We start from the raw sequence: 5,285 nt of genomic DNA on the forward strand, positions 1-5,285 counted from the left end.
ATAGGAGACCATCAGAGACTACAGACATTATACAGGAGATGGTGAGACAACTTTCCACAATGCACAGCTTTACAGTTGAATTACATAGCTCAGGGTTTCAGCAGTCAGGCATGTTATGGGTGTAAGGACATACCTGGCCAGCCAAGCTCACTACATACATTTAGAGGTCCATGGGCGGGGCTTCCACTATCTGCTCTCATTTCAACTACTCCAACCTGAGCATACAGGCTGCATGGGGTGGGGTTAGAGCCTCAGTGGAGCTCCAGGACTGCTGTATTCCCCAGCCAGTATAGTGGGGGTGGGGCCGGGAGCTTCACTGAGGCTCTAACCCTGCCGCATGCAGCCTGTATGCTCAGGGTGGAGCAGTGCCCGAGCTAGCCTCTCTGCTGGCTAGCTCGGGAATACAGCCTCCTGTGTCCTCTGTGCGCTCTGCAAAGTCGTTATTGGGGCCCCAATTTGCGGGTAGTGCAGGCACCCCAACAAAGATTGGGCCAAGGGCAGGTGACCCGTTTGCCCTGCGCTAAAGATGGCGCTGGGCAGGGGTGTGGCCAGAATCGGAGGAGGAAAGACTCGCTGATGTGGATAAAACCAGTTCCCCCACAAACGGGGTTTTTAGGCAGCAAGAGACAGTAATAGAAGCCAATAGAAGTAGTATAAAAGATATTTTAATATTATTTGGTAAAAACAAACATGAGCTTCACCTGAACATTTGTATAACAGACAAAATCATGTGTATAAGGTACATATAATGTCACATGGAAGTATATTAACAGACACAGCTATATGTTACACTGTATGGGTTAGTAGCAGTGAAAACATGAATCTAGCTATATGTTACACTGTATAGGTTAATAACAGTGAAAGCATGAAGCTGACGCGTTTCAACCCCAAAGGGGGTCTTCTTCAGAGATGATAGTCTGTTAAAAGAAAGACAAGGTTACACTGAATAAATAAATCCGGTGTTATGCATATTGGGGATACCCAATATTGATTTAATATGGTTTACCCGATGATGTACTTCCAGGTAGGTAGGGTGGATTATAGTACTTCGGATAGACTTCCCCCAGAGGGCAATGTCCCAATTTCCTTTACGCAACTGGAGTGGTACCTGGTCCATATGTGTCGCCGGACCGTCAGGAGGAAGAGGAGACAGCGTCACAAGCCCACTGACGTGACTCGCGGGAGGTCACACAAATGCCTTGCCCCCCAGAAAAAAGAAGAATCCGGGGGGTAGGTGCGAGTAAGGGTACCGCGATGATACGGTGGGTAACACCTGCAGCAAAATCCCAACAACAGGCAAAAAATTAAAAACAAGGATTATTTAATATTGGAAACATGGGGTGCATACGTGGTATGAGGTTAATACTATCATAACCTCATTATGTATACCAAGAATTATATATATGTATATATGTGCACCCCCAATTATCCAAATATCCATGTAGGGTGCTTTCTAAAAAAGAAAGGAAGGAGAAAAAAGGGGACCATGCCTGGAAGTATCTAAAGTGCCTAGGAAAGAGGGGAGAGGGGGAAGGGAAAGGCAAAAATGAGTGAATGTGTTGATGAGTGCTGCTGTGTAAGCCATAACAACAAGGAAGGAGGGGGATGGGGAAAAAGAAAAAGAAAAAGGAGTGATGAACAGTGGACTGGTGGAAACAGTGAAAGTGTAGGCACTCAAACAGAAGAAGAAAAGAAAAGAAGAGAATGAGGAAAAAAGAAAAAAAAAAAAAAAAAATTGCGCTAGAAGGTGGTGAGAAAAGTAACGAAAATATAAAACGTGCAACAAGAAAAACCACATATGAAAATATACAAGGCAAAAATGCCTTGAAGTAGGTGACGGCAATAGGAGACATAACCAATAAAAATATCAAGTGCATAGACGCATGTACATGCGTGAAAAAATATATGTGTGTAATGATAGTGTGAAAAAGTACCAAGCAGATATATTAGCCTCATTAGAACAGCCAGACCAGTAGTGAGGTTATTACCTGAGTTATAAGACCTGGTGGAGGACTATTCCAGAAGGTAATGAGGAAGGGACGGCTACTTAAGCATTAGTCCACAAGGGGTAACTGGCGCAGTCCCTGACTCATATTTTCTAAAGTCCGATCTATAAGTTAGTTAGATCAGTCCTCATACCAAACAACTAATAAAGAAACTTATTTTGGTGCAATATATCACCAAAATGCAGGTCAAATACAAAGGAAAAATCATGCTCACCAAACAACAGGTGCAGGTTTCTTTCCCCCTGGGTAAATATGCACTTCCTGTGAAGGAAGGTTTGTATTTAAAGCCTGAAAATTGGCTGCAGGTGCATACGCCCACCAATCAACCGGTATAACCCGGACGCATTGGCCGCCTAAACAGGATCAGCCTTGTGTGGCCGCCCCGGCGTCCTGGAAGGCCGGAAAACGGCCCCGAAATAACGTCACTTCCGTCGCAATCGCGTGGCGTCACAGTGTCACGGACGTCCGCTAAAACGAGCGGACGTGCGTGAGGTATGCGTCACGCACGTTCGCTAAAACGAGCGGACGTGCGTGAGATGTGCGCCCGGAAGTGTCCGAGGATGCCGCCGGCAAGGGACTATGTGTCCCCCATCCCTGGGCGGGACCATCCGCCCCTTCAGCAGGGGGGGGGGGAACCAACGGAGAGGTTTGTCCGTAATAACCAGACAGAAACCACTCCTACCCTTGCCGGGGAGTCAGGGCAGGGGGCAGACACAGTTCTCTCCTCCTCACCTCTGGACTATGATTGGGCGAAGGACCATTTTAGATTGCGAGGAAAGAGAGACATATGCTCAATGAAAGGAAAAATGATATTATAAAAATTAGGCGATGTCTAATGCCCAGACTAGCCAGATCCCTCCCGAATGCCCACCGGGGATCTTCAGGGCTAATAAAGGGATGGGGAGTGTGAGAGTGAGGAACATAGGGGAGGGGGGGTTTGGGGGTGGGGGAGTGGGAGAGAGAAAAAAAAAAAAAACAAAAAAAAAACAAAACAAAAAAAAAAAAAAAAAAAAAACAGAGACGGTAGGGGAAAAGGGGAGGCAGGCGGCGGGTCGGGGCATAACATCACGAGAAGCCAAATAGAATTCACCAATCAAATTATGTAATTGTATAATACTTCACATGGTTTGATATGCGTCTATTATCATGTAAATGCATGTCTCTATCAGGAGCTTGAACAAAGCGGATATGCAAACTATAGCAAAATATACATCAATTAAAACACATGACAGTTAGACACATGGTTTTTCTGGGTAATTAGTAGTGTAAGGATACATTGCATTACAAAACAATCCTGACTGGCCTATTGGCGGACACGAAAAAAGACATTTGAGATGTGATAATAAGAAGAAAGGCCTCGGTGGGGGAGAGGAGAAAACCCCATTGTGTACTCCCTGACAGGGATAGTCATCATTTACTGAGAACAAGCATTTAGATTGGCCTCCCATTCTGTTTTACATTCATTACTAATTAGGTTTATGTTTGGAAAAATTTAAACCCGGAGACCTAAAGGGTTGATCTTTTCATTCTTATATCTCTCGAATGATTTGATATGCCAAGATAGTGCTGATTTCTTTTCAAGTATTCTCATTAATTTAGAGGTCAGAGTAATGATCTCTGTATCAACCCGATCACTTTTCTCACATTCTGTTTTCGTACCCTGACATCAACAGGTCCCAATCATTACCCTGAAGCATATTCATATTCACTATAACAATATTTGCATTAAAAACAAGGACAGATCAATTCCTCAATGTTAGTTCTGCTAGGCCAAGTTCATGTTTAACCCTCCTGTGTTCAATTTGGGGGAAAATAAGAAAAGAAGAAAGGGGAGAAAAGATGGGCAAATGGGGAAAGAAGAGGGATAGTATGAAAAGAAAAGGGGGTGTTTATCCACCCAGTCTAAATGACAATCAAAGAAAAACACAGTGCTACAAAGAGCTAGGAGGGTGCTGCTCACCCCAAGTAGATACAGATAAAACCAGTTCCCCCACAAACGGGGTTTTTAGGCAGCAAGAGACAGTAATAGAAGCCAATAGAAGTAGTATAAAAGATATTTTAATATTATTTGGTAAAAACAAACATGAGCTTCACCTGAACATTTGTATAACAGACAAAATCATGTGTATAAGGTACATATAATGTCACATGGAAGTATATTAACAGACACAGCTATATGTTACACTGTATGGGTTAGTAGCAGTGAAAACATGAATCTAGCTATATGTTACACTGTATAGGTTAATAACAGTGAAAGCATGAAGCTGACGCGTTTCAACCCCAAAGGGGGTCTTCTTCAGAGATGATAGTCTGTTAAAAGAAAGACAAGGTTACACTGAATAAATAAATCCGGTGTTATGCATATTGGGGATACCCAATATTGATTTAATATGGTTTACCCGATGATGTACTTCCAGGTAGGTAGGGTGGATTATAGTACTTCGGATAGACTTCCCCCAGAGGGCAATGTCCCAATTTCCTTTACGCAACTGGAGTGGTACCTGGTCCATATGTGTCGCCGGACCGTCAGGAGGAAGAGGAGACAGCGTCACAAGCCCACTGACGTGACTCGCGGGAGGTCACACAAATGCCTTGCCCCCCAGAAAAAAGAAGAATCCGGGGGGTAGGTGCGAGTAAGGGTACCGCGATGATACGGTGGGTAACACCTGCAGCAAAATCCCAACAACAGGCAAAAAATTAAAAACAAGGATTATTTAATATTGGAAACATGGGGTGCATACGTGGTGTAGACATGTCACTGGAGAAGTGATCGAGGGGGTGTACATCTCACCTAGGTTGCTACACAGTGTTGCAGGTCAGTAGGAAGCGCTCGGAGGTAGCGATCCATCACGACCTTCTCTAGGATTTGTGCAGGAGTAGAAGTGTCTGGCTCCAACCACTTTCTTGCCAAATGGATTAGGTCATACATCTGGGACCTCGCTGATTTGTCCAGACTGTAGCTCCAGTTGCGTACCCTCCGGGCACGGACTGCAGTAGTAACTCCTAGTCGGGCAAGTATCTCCTCTTTTAGCCGAGTATAGTCCTTAACCTCTTGCTCACTGAGGTCATAGTAGGCCTTTTGGGGTTCACCTGTTAAATAGGGCGCAATTACCTCTGCCCACTCAGCGGCTGGTAACTTCTCTCGCTCAGCCACGCGCTCAAATACTGTTAGAAAGGCCTCAACATCGTCCTCAGCAGTCATCTTTTGCAGCGCTTTCTGCACAGTCCTTCTCCCAAAAAAAATCTCTGGAGCGGCTCCCATCACTATGGGTGGATTAG

General features: G+C 44.7%; 2 long non-coding RNA genes across 2 annotated transcripts; both read right to left on the reverse strand.

Annotated features, from left to right (window-relative positions):
* Positions 1-649: 649 nt before the first annotated feature.
* LOC143927021 (uncharacterized) lies at positions 650-1,665 on the reverse strand. The gene is made up of 2 exons (XR_013262210.1): positions 1,007-1,665; positions 650-917 (listed from the first exon to the last, which is right to left on the reverse strand). It is a non-coding gene; the product is annotated as an uncharacterized LOC143927021 (long non-coding RNA).
* A 2,383-nt stretch (positions 1,666-4,048) lies between these two features.
* LOC143927023 (uncharacterized) lies at positions 4,049-4,708 on the reverse strand. Its single transcript, XR_013262211.1, has 2 exons — positions 4,406-4,708; positions 4,049-4,316 (listed from the first exon to the last, which is right to left on the reverse strand). It is a non-coding gene; the product is annotated as an uncharacterized LOC143927023 (long non-coding RNA).
* Between the last annotated feature and the right edge of the window lie 577 nt (positions 4,709-5,285).

This window comes from Lithobates pipiens, unplaced genomic scaffold, assembly GCF_037356315.1.
Source record: "Lithobates pipiens isolate NorthernLeopardFrog02 unplaced genomic scaffold, aLitPip1_a1.2 Scaffold_23, whole genome shotgun sequence".
Classification (NCBI taxonomy): domain Eukaryota; kingdom Metazoa; phylum Chordata; class Amphibia; order Anura; family Ranidae; genus Lithobates; species Lithobates pipiens.